We start from the raw sequence: 10,750 nt of genomic DNA, 5'->3' as shown, positions 1-10,750 counted from the left end.
GGAGGAAGGAAAGGAGGGAGGAAGGGAGGAAGGAAGAAAGGAAGGGAAGGAAGGAAGGTGGTTAAATTACAGCTGAACCTGATAAGAATGACGCTAGTGTTTACAGATATTTAGGGGAGGGAGGAGGGAAAGAAGGAAGGGGAGGGAGGGAGGATGAAAGGAAGGAAAGGAGGAATGAAGGAAGGAAAAGAGGGAGGAATGAAGGAAGGAAAGGAGGAGGGAGGGAGGAAGGGAAGGAGGGAGGATGAAGGAAGGAAAGGAGGAGGGAGGGAGGAAGGGAAGGAGGGAGGATGAAGGAAGGAAAGGAGGGAAGAAGGAGAAAGGAAGGAAAGGAGGGAAGAAGGAAGGAAAGGAGGAGAGAGGGAGGAAGGAAGGAAAGGAAGGAAGGAAGGAGAAAGGAAGGAAAGGAGGGAAGAAGGAAGGAGGGAGGAATGAAGGAAGGAAGATCATTGCACTAAGGCCAAAATTGCACAATATCTATGGAGCTATTTTAGAGGTTGGCTGCATATAAAGTGCTGTTAGAGGGAGTGTAACTAATGGGAGTGTCTTACATTAAAAAGGTTTGAGTCCGTAGTGTGACGACGGGGGTCCGAGGGGTCCGAGGGGTCCGAGGGGTTCAAGGTTCGGAGGTTCGGCTGAGACTCAAACCACAACATCAGTGACTCAAAACACTAACTGAGAGTTTCTTCTTTCTACTACTGAGTGAAATATCCAAAGGAAGGGAGGATGGAAAGGATGAAGAAGGAAGGAAGGAAAGGAGGAAGGAAGGAAAGGAGGAAGGGAAGAAGGAACGAAGGGAGGAAGGAGGAAGGGAAGAAGGAACGAAGGAAGGGAGGAAAGGAGGGAGGGAGGAAGAAAGAAGGAAATGAGGAAGGAAGGGAGGAAGAAGGAAGGAAAGGAGGAAGGGCGGACAGAAGGAAGGGAGGAGGAAGGAAGAAGGAAGGAAAGGGGGAAGAAGGAAGGTAGGGAGGAAACAAGGAAGGAAGGGAGGCAGAAAGGAAAAGAGGAAGAAGGAAAGAAAGGAGGAAGGAAGGGAGGATGGAAGGAAAGGAGGGATGAAGGAGGGAGGGAAAGGAAGGGAGGAAAGAAGGAGGGAAGGAAAGAAGGAGGGAGGAAAGGAGGGAGGAAGGGAGGAAGAAGGAAGGAAGGGAGGAAAGAAGCAGGAAGGAAAGAGGGAGGAATGAAGGAAGGAAAGGAGGGAGGAAGGAAAGATTCAAACCTCTGAACCTCCGAATGAGGAAGGAAGGGATGAAGAAGGAAGGAAGGAAGGAGGGAAAAGAGGACAGAAGGAAGGGAGGGAGGAAATAGAGAGTCATGTTTCTGTCTCGTCTCGTCCACAACACTGCCATGACATCATCATCACCCCCCCCCCTCCTCCTTCCTCCCCCTCTTTAATGTGTGTGTGTGTGTGTCCTTTAGCATCAGTTCATTCATTCATTAACATTACATACAAACCCCTGGGCTTATTTCTGAGTACCTGAGTCTCCACGGCAACAACACAGCACCTTCATTTAATTCTGTTTTTTTTATTTCTTGTTTCTTTGTGTGTTTCGAGCTCAACGTCAGTAATTTCCCTTCGAATCTGATTCCTCACTGAAACCCAGAGAAGCTCTTCTGGGTAATAATAAAAAATGGTAAAAAATAATAATAATAATAAAATAATAATAAATGTGTGATGCTGTGTGATTTTTAATTTACATGAATGTTAGAAGAAATCTGATAGCACATTGTTAGTTAGTCATTTTGCTTTTCTCTTTTTTTTTGTTGTTGCTTTTTTTTTTTTTTTTTTTTTAGTAAGAAACTATAAGAGTAATATAGAAGCATTTCGACTAAATAAAACCAGCCTTCACTGTCAAATCATTGAATTAAAGGAGCAGTTTGTAGATTTTAGTGGCATCTAAAGTAGTAAAAAAGGAAGTTAACATTCATAAAAGATGTTTTTTATATTTAGTATTTAGTGTATAAATCACCTGAAAGGAAGAATGTGTTGAGTTTTCGTTACCTTAAAAAAAAAAAAAAGGAAGGAAGGAAGGACAGAAGGAAAGGAGGGAGGGAGGAAGGAAGGAAGGAAGGAAGGAAGGAAGGAAGGAAAGAAAGAGGGAGGAAGGAAAGAAGGAGGGAGGGAGGAAGGAAGGAAGGAAAGGAGGGAAGGAAAGAAGGAGGGAGGGAGGAAGGAAAGGAGGGAGGGAGGGAGGAAGGAAGGAAGGAAAGGAGGGAAGGAAAGAAGGAGAGAGGGAGGAAGGAAAGAAGGAGGGAGGGAGGAAGGAAGGAAGGAAAGGAGGGAAGGAAAGAAGGAGGGAGGGAGGAAGGAAAGGAGGGAGGGAGGAAGGAAAGGAAGGAAGGAAGGACAGAAGGAAGGAAGGAAAGAAGGAGGGAAGGAAAGAAGGAGAGAGGGAGGAAGGAAAGAAGGAGGGAGGGAGGAAGGAAGGAAGGAAAGGAGGGAAGGAAAGAAGGAGGGAGGGAGGAAGGAAAGGAGGGAGGAAAGGAAGGAAGGGAGGAAGGAAGGAGGGAAGAAAGGAAGGAAGGAAGGAAGGAAGGAAGGAAAGAAGGAGGGAGGAAGGACAAAAGGAAGGAAGGAAGGAAAGAAAGAGGAAGGACAGAAGGAAGGAACAGTCAAAACAGACGGGGTCAATTTGATTAAAAAAAAAATTGATTAAAGAAAAAGAGGAGCCCTTTATCTTTTATCCTTTATCATTTTCTTTCCATCGAGTCAAAAACTGTCTAAAAAAAAAAAAGAGCGATGTGCGAGTCAGTTAGTTGCAATCTTGCAAACTCGCCACTAGATGGCACTAAATCCTTCAAACTGCTCCTTTAAAAAAAAAAAAAAAAAAAAAAGACAAAATTAACTTCTTGTAATTTCAGCCATTGTTAGTACTACACACATCACGGCACGTTATGAGAGTACTTTAAACATTTAAACTTGTTATTTTTCATTTTTACTAGAACCATCATTTAAAATCGAAAGGAGGTGGTGGGGGGGGGGGGGGTCGGGAGTTTGGGGGTCAGGGGGGGGGGGCTGCGGGAGGAGAATCAACGTTCAACTTTGTCAAAAAATACCATCGAGACGTAGCGAGCAACGGCGACGCTTACGACACGAAGCCTCGCAATACTGCACTGCAAACTGAACATTCATCAGCGTTTAACACACACACACACACACACACACACACACACACACACATACACACACGCATACATACGACGACCACGGAGTTAAAAATTCACTTTGAAAAAAAAAAAAATCCGATCGGACTCGTGTTGCTACATTTCCTTACGCCACAAATTCTTTTTTTTTTCTTTGTTGCCGAGAAAAGCTGAAACGAAACGACCCTTCTACTGTAGCTTTAAACATTTAGCTTAATGGAGGAAAATAAAAATGTACTGAGACCGAGTGAGGAGGTTGGGGAAGGAAACATCGCCCGCCACTACATGACGACGACGATTTTTCAAAATAAAGCTTGGCTACTGATTTGCTCACATTTTTTTTTTAAAAAAGAAAAGAAAAAAAGGCTTTGAATCTCCACATATGCTGCTTTCAGGTCATATCAGACAACCTGTATCCATAGCAACCATAGAACAACCTGTATCTATAGCAGCCCTGGAACAACCTGTAGCTATAGCAACCATAGAACATCCTGTATCTATAGCAGCCATAGAACAACCTGTATCTATAGCTACCATAGAATACAAGCTGTATCTATAGCAACCATAGAACATCCTGTATCTATAGCAACCATAGAACATCCTGTATCTAAGGCTGCTGAACATTATCATGCTTTTAGTGATTTTTAGTTAATCTTTTCTACTGTTTAAGATGTTAGATGTTAAACAAGAAATCAAACATTAACAGTAAGATCTCCCCTCGTATGAGATAAATAAGGAGTTTTTTGAAATGTAAATCATGCTAATATATTCCAGTAGAGCCCAAGCGTAAAAATATAGACCTGGAAAATACGCATGATATGACACTTTTAATCCAGACTGGATTAAAAGAGCTTGAATGTGATGGATACCTGCTATCCTGAAGAAGTATCCGCTCTCTCTCTCTCTTTCTCTCTCTCTTTTTCTCTCAATCTCAATCTCCCAGCGCCGATTACAAGTAAACAAGAGATTTTGAGGCTTCAAAGTCGATCAAAGTAATATAATAATACCTGCTGTTTGTTCACTGTGGATTACAACTTATTTTCAGACGTGCGTTTTTGTCAGTAATCTCCTTCATTGATGTGAACACAGCATTAAAAAAAAAAAAAAAAAGCCCCCCGGAGTTGGCGAGTTAGTTGTGGCCCTGCAGGAAAAAAAGTGCTTGGTAAATGCGATCCATCGTAAATGGCACAGAGTGGAGAGAAAGAGACGAGATATTAAAACTAAAAAAAAAAAAAAAAGAAGAGGGGTGAGTGTGGAGGTCTGGAGCGACTATGTGGCGATGTGAGCGGCGGAGGGGATGGAGACGAACTCTCGCAGGATGTTCTTGGCCGTCTCCAGGTTGTTCTGAGCGATCATCAACGCTTTCTGGATGTCCTGGATGGAGTAGCCTTGTGAAATCAGGCATTCGATCTCTCCGTTCAAGGCTAGGTTCCCCGGGCCGCCGCCGCCAGCAGGAGGAGGAGGAGGATGCTGAGGAGGAGGAGGAGGATGAAGAGGAGGAGAGGAGGAGGAGGAGGAGGCAGAGAACGAAGGACCGGGGAGATCTGGTAGAGGAGCGGAGAATTCACGGTTTAGAGGCTGAGGTCGTCGGTCGGAGTTGGCTCGCCGAGGGAGAGGTTTGGGGGGTTGTTCGGGGTCGACGCCTGCTGTGAACATACCTGCAAACACACAGGAAGAGGAAGAGGAGGAGGAAGAGGAAGAGGAAGAGGTGAGAAAAAAGGTGGATTAAAGCAGCTGAAAAGTTTAAGAGTTAGAAACACACACATTATTCAATGAAAGAAAATAAAAATACTAAGTTTGAGTTTGACACTTAACAAACAGCCTAACTCTCCTGTTGTCCTCGAGTCAAGGAAGGAAGGAAGGAAGGAGGAAGGAAGGGAGGAAGAAGGAAGGAAGGGAGGAAGAAGGAAGGAAAGGAGGGAGGACATCTGTTTTGACTGTTCTTTCTTTCCTCCCTTCCTTCCTTCCTCCCTCCCTCCCTCCCTTCTTCCTCCCTTGCATATTTCCTTCCATCCTTCTTCCTCCCTCCTTTCCATCCTTCTTCCTCCTTACCCTTCCTTCTTCCTCCCTTCCTTCTTTTCTCCTCCCTCCTTTCCTACCGTCTTCCTCCCTCCTTTCCTTCCTTCATTCCTCCCTTCTTTCCTGCCTTCTTCCTCCCTTCCTCCCTCCCTTCCTTCCTTCCTTTCCTTTCCTCCCTCCTTTCCTTTCCTCCCTCCTTTCCTTTCTTCCTCCCTCCTTTCCTTCCTTCTTTTCTCCCTCACTCCTTTCCTGCCTTCGTCCTCACTCCTTTCCTTCCTTCATTCCTCCCTTCCTCCCTCCTTTCCTTCCTTTATCCCTCCCTTCCTTCCTTCTTCCTCCCTTCTTCCTCCCTTCCATCCTCCCTCCTTTCCTTCCTTGACTTGAGGACAACAGGCGGGTTAACGTTAATGCATGCAGGATACGTACTTGCTTCTACTGCACCGTCGATGCTGAGCGTGCTGAAAGCCGATGAAGGGCCGGCGATTTCGGAAATGGCTCTTCTGGCGGGAGCGGGGGGGAGGATCGATCGGGGACAGTCGTACTCGTAAACATCCTCCAAACTGGTGTCGTCCAGTTTGTCCTGGGAGACCGAGGCTGAACGTTGAAGATGATCTAAAAAAAAAAAAAAAAAAAACAGACAATAAGCTGTTAACCCTTTATAGGACACTCATTGAAAGGAAGGGAGGAAGGAAGGGAGGAAGGAAGGAAGGATGGAGGAAAGAAGGAAGGAAGGAAGGAAGGACGGAAGGAGGAAAGAAGGAAGGTAGGGGGAGGAAAGAAAGAGAAGGAGGGAGGGAGGAAGGGAAGAAAGAAGGAAGGAAGGAAGGAAGAAAAAAGGGGCATGGAGGAAGGAAAGGGAAGGGAGGAGAGAAGGAGGGAGGGAGGGAGGAAGAACAGATGGAAGGAAGGAAGGAAGGACGGAGGAAGGAAAGAAGGAAGAGAGGAGAGAAGGAGGGAGGGAGGAAGGACAGATGGAAGGAAGGAAAGGAAGGAAGGACGGAGGAAATAAGGAACGAGGGAGGGAGAAAGGAAAAGAGGAAGGGGAGAAAGGAAGGAAGGAAGGAAGGTAGGGGGGAGGAAAGAAAGAGAGAAGGAGGGAGGGAGGAAGGGAAGAAAGAAGGAAGGAAGGAAGGAAGAAAAAAGGGGCATGGAGGAAGGAAAGAAGGAAGGGAGGAGAGAAGGAGGGAGGGAGGAAGAACAGATGGAAGTAAGGAAAGGAAGGAAGGAAGGACGGAGGAAGGAAAGAAGGAAGGGAGGAGAGAAGGAGGGAGGGAGGAAGGACAGATGGAAGGAAGGAAAGGAAGGAAGGACGGAGGAAATAAGGAACGAGGGAGGGAGAAAGGAAAAGAGGAAGGGAAGAAAGAAGGCAGGGAGGAAGGAAAGGAAGGAAGGAAGGAAGGAAGGAAGGACGGAGGAAGGACGGAGGAAAGAAGGAAGGAAGGAAGGTAGGGGGGAGGAAAGAAAGAGAGAAGGAGGGAGGGAGGAAGGGAAGAAAGAAGGAAGGAAGGAAGGAAGGAAGAAAAAAGGGGCATGGAGGAAGGAAAGAAGGAAGGGAGAAGAGAAGGAGGGAGGGAGGAAGAACAGATGGAAGGAAGGAAGGGAAGGAAGGAAGGAAGGACAGAGGAAGGAAAGAAGGAAGGGAGGAGAGAAGGAGGGAGGGAGGGAGAACAGATGGAAGGAAGGAAGGAAGGAAGGAAGGAAGGACGGAGGAAATAAAGAACAAGGGAGGGAGAAAGGAAAAGAGGAAGGGAAGAAAGAAGGCAGGGAGGAAGGAAGGGAAGGAAGGAAGGAAGGAAGGAAGGAAGGAAGGAAGGAAGGAAGGAAAGAAGGAAGGAAGGATATTTTGGGATATTTACAGAAGTTACCAAATATAATTATTTGCCCAATAAAGGGTTAATGCAGTTTAAATAATAACATCTGTGAAATATATATAAACACTAACCTGACGTGGAAATGATTAATTTATGTTGAGGTGACATCTTTGACTTATTTATCTATTAGTTTATCTTACTCTGAAAGGCTGCGTTTCACATTTCATGTGGTGGTTTATATACTCAGGAAGTTTCATCTTAGTTATAATCCTGTTTTTAACATTATCTACAATCTGATTTTTTTTTATTTTTTTTTTTGCTGTTTCTTCTTTTTATGTTGAAATGTTTGATTTTACTTGACTTTTTTTTTATATATTGTATTTATTATATTTTTTAAAGCTACCTTTACTTTGTACTATTTTTTTTACTATTTTAAAGTTATTACTCTATGAATTTCCATCTAAATACCATCACCGAGCTCAGAGGTGTGTTCCTCCCTTCCATCTTTCCTTCCTTCCTTCCTTCTTCCCTCCCTTCCATCCTTCCATCTTTTGTTCCTGTCTTCTCTTTCTTCCTTCCATCTTTCCTTCCTTCCAGCTTTGCTTCCTGCCCTCCCTCCTTCCATCTTTTCTTCCTGTTTTCTCTTCCTTCCTTCCATCTGTCTTTCACACCTTCCTTCCTTCTTCCCTCCCTTCCATCCTTCCATCATTCCTTCTCATCTTTCCCTCCTTCCTCCCTTCCATCTGTCTTTCACTCCTTCCTTCCTTCCTTCCATCTTTTCTTCCTGTCTTCTCTTCCTCCCTTCCATCTGTCTTTCACTCCTTCCTTCCTTCCTTCCATCTTTTCTTCCTGTCTTCTCTTCCTTCCTTCCATCTGTCTTTCACATCTTCCTTCCTTCCTTCTTCCCTCCCTCCCTCCCTTCCTTCTCTTCCTTCCTTCCTTCCTCCCTCCCTTCCATCTTTCCTTCAATCTTTTCTTCTTTCCTTCCTCCCTTCCATCCTTCTTTAACGTGATTATTTAAGGTGATTATTTAGTGATTTAATATGAACGTTACCGAGCTCAGAGGTGTGCGCTGCCTCCGCTGAACCAGCCTGAGCCTGAATGTTACACATGGACTCGTAGACTTGAGGATCCTCAGAGTCGCTGTCGTCCACTTCACCGCTGCGACGGAGACGGAGAGAGAAAAAAAGGGTTGTTATTTAAAAATCCATCATGGCTCACTCTTTAATCTCAATGTAAATCATCTTCTAGACATCTTAACGGAAGATTTGCAGACTTTAATTTGACCTGTGATTAAAGTTTGGAACAGCTTACCAAAATAAAAGCACAGCAGGTCTAAACATGTAGAATAAATATGAAGAGAAAGGACATAAAGGTGACTAAAATACTAAATTAAACAATATATTTTGGAGTAAAAACCCAACTACACATCTCCTATTGAGTCTTATTTTATTTTACTGATGTTTTAAGTGACTTTCCCTTTTTTCCCCTGTCCTTTAAAACATTTAAATGACTTCAAATTTTATAGGTTTTAAAGTTGCTCTTAACAGGAGTGCATTGATTAATGGGAATCTTCTCTGAAAAAGGTGAAAAATCATCTTCTAGACATCTTAACGGAAAGATTTGCAGCCTTTAAATGTGACCTTATATTAAAGTTTGGAAACAGCTTACCAAAATAAAAGCACAGCAGGTCTAAACATGTAGAATAAATATAAAGAGAAAGGACATAAATGTGACTAAAATACTATATTATATTAAACAATATATTTAGGAGTAAAAACTCAACAACTCATCTCCTATTGAGTCTTATTTTAATTTCCTGATGTTTTAGTGACTTCCCCTTTTTTTTCTCTCCTTTAAAACATTCAAATGTCTTCAAATCTTATACGCTCTTAGTCGAGGTCGCTCTTAACAGGAGTGCATTGACATTTTCAGCAAAACCTCTTGAGGAACTTTTTTAATTTATGAGAGTTCAAATATGAAGGGAATATTCTGTAGTAGATATTTTAACCTTTAATGTGAGTGTCTCCCCTTGAAGTTCCTCAAAAAAAGAAAATGAATTCAAGTTTCATTCGACTCCACTGAAACACACACACACACACACACACACACACACACACACACACAGACTGATAACTGTTTCTATTCATTCTTGCTTTGCTGTGTTTTGTCATCATTTCATCAAAGCATCTAATCCACTTTCTTCTTCTTCTTTTCCTAAATTGCCTTCTGCTCCTTTTATGTCATTTTTTTTAAAGGAGGTGTAAAAAAAAAAAAAAAAGAAGAAGAAAAAAAAAACCCAGACAATAATTGAATGTGAGGTTTTTTTCTTTTTTAACATGAAGAAATAAAACTGAGGCTCAAGCGCCACCTGGTGGACAAAACATGAACTGCTCCTGTAACATTCAAACATGCAAGAAAGGGTGGATGGAAAGATGGAAGGAAAAGAAGACAGGAAGGAAGGAAAGTGGGCCAGTTCTGGCCTGCCAAGGAAGAAAGGAAGGACGGAAGGAAGGAAGGATGAAAGAAAGAAAGAAAGAAAGAAAGAAAGAAAAGAAGGATGGAGGGAGGAAGGAAGAAGGAAGAAAAGGAGAGAGGATGGATGAAGGGAGGGAGGAGAAAGGAGGATGGAGGGAAGGAGGGAAGGAAGAAGGAAGGAAAGGAGGGAGAGAGGAAGGAAGGAGGGAAGGAAGAAAGGAAGGAAGGAAAGGAGGGAAGGAAGGAAGAAGGAGGGAGGGAGGAGAAAGGATGGATGGAAGGGAGGGAGGAGGGGAGGAAGAAGGAAGAAAAGGAGGGAGGGAGGGAGGGAGGGAGGAAGGAAGCAAAGGAGGGAGGGAGGAAGGAGGGAGGAAAGGAGGAAAGGAGGGAGGGAGGAGGAAGAAGGAAGGAAAGGAGGGAGGGAGGGAGAAAGGAAGGATGGAAGGGAGGAAGGAAGGAAGGGAGAAGAAGGAAGGAAAGGAGGGACAGAGGAAGGAAGGAGGGAGGGAGGGAGGGAGGAAGGAAGGAAGGAAGGAAGGAAGGAGGGAAGAAAAGAAGGAGTGGGGAAGGGAGGGAGAAAGCACTAGATCCAGTTTCAGGACGCTGATTGGCCGATGCTCACCTGACATCGTTGTGGTGGTTTGGCTGCGCTGGCGGAGGGGGGGGCACCAGGGAGCCCGGTATTACCCAGGGGGCCGCAGCGCCGGCGGCTGGGAGAGAGGTGGGACTCATGTACTCGTTCTCCTCGCAGTCAGACGACAGCTTCTCTGCGCTCGTCGACGCCGCTGATGAGAGAGTATCTGGCAAACAAAAAAAATGATGGAGGGATGATTGTAACTTTTTTATTTATGTTGTTAATTTACATATCAGGACAAAGAATATGAATAAAAATGAAATTATAAAATACAAAATATAAAATTCAAAAGGAAAGAAAGGAAGGAGGGAAGGAAAGAAGGAGGGAGAGAGGAAGGAAGGACAGAAGGAAGGAAGAAAGGGGATGGAGGATGGAAAGAAAGAAGGAAGGAAAGAGAGAGGAAGGAAAGGGAGAGAGAAGGAGGGAGGGAGGAGCAGGGAGCAGGGAGAAAGGAAGGAAAGAAGGACAGAGGAAAGAAGGAAGGGAGGAAGGTCGGGTTGAGGAAAGGAAGAAGGACAGAGGGAGGAAGGAAAGGAAGAAATATGGGAAGGAAAGAAGGAGGGAGGGAGGAGGGAAGGACAGATGGAAGGAAGACAGGAGATGGAGGAAGGAAAGAAGGAAGGAAAGAAAGAGAGAAGGAGGGACAGAAGGAAGGAGGGGGGGA

General features: G+C 44.4%; 2 pseudogenes; both read right to left on the bottom strand.

Moving 5' to 3' along the window:
• Window positions 1-656, bottom strand: part of LOC128371784 (5-hydroxytryptamine receptor 3B-like) — a 5,506-nt pseudogene extending 4,850 nt beyond the window's left edge.
• Window positions 657-4,408: 3,752 nt separating this feature from the next.
• LOC128371072 (E3 ubiquitin-protein ligase CBL-like) overlaps window positions 4,409-10,750 on the bottom strand; it is a 29,337-nt pseudogene continuing 22,995 nt past the window's right edge.

This window comes from Scomber japonicus, chromosome 13 (assembly GCF_027409825.1).
Source record: "Scomber japonicus isolate fScoJap1 chromosome 13, fScoJap1.pri, whole genome shotgun sequence".
Lineage (NCBI taxonomy): Eukaryota > Metazoa > Chordata > Actinopteri > Scombriformes > Scombridae > Scomber > Scomber japonicus.
Note: the sequence above shows the minus strand (reverse complement) of the source record. Positions and strands in the feature narration are given on the sequence as shown.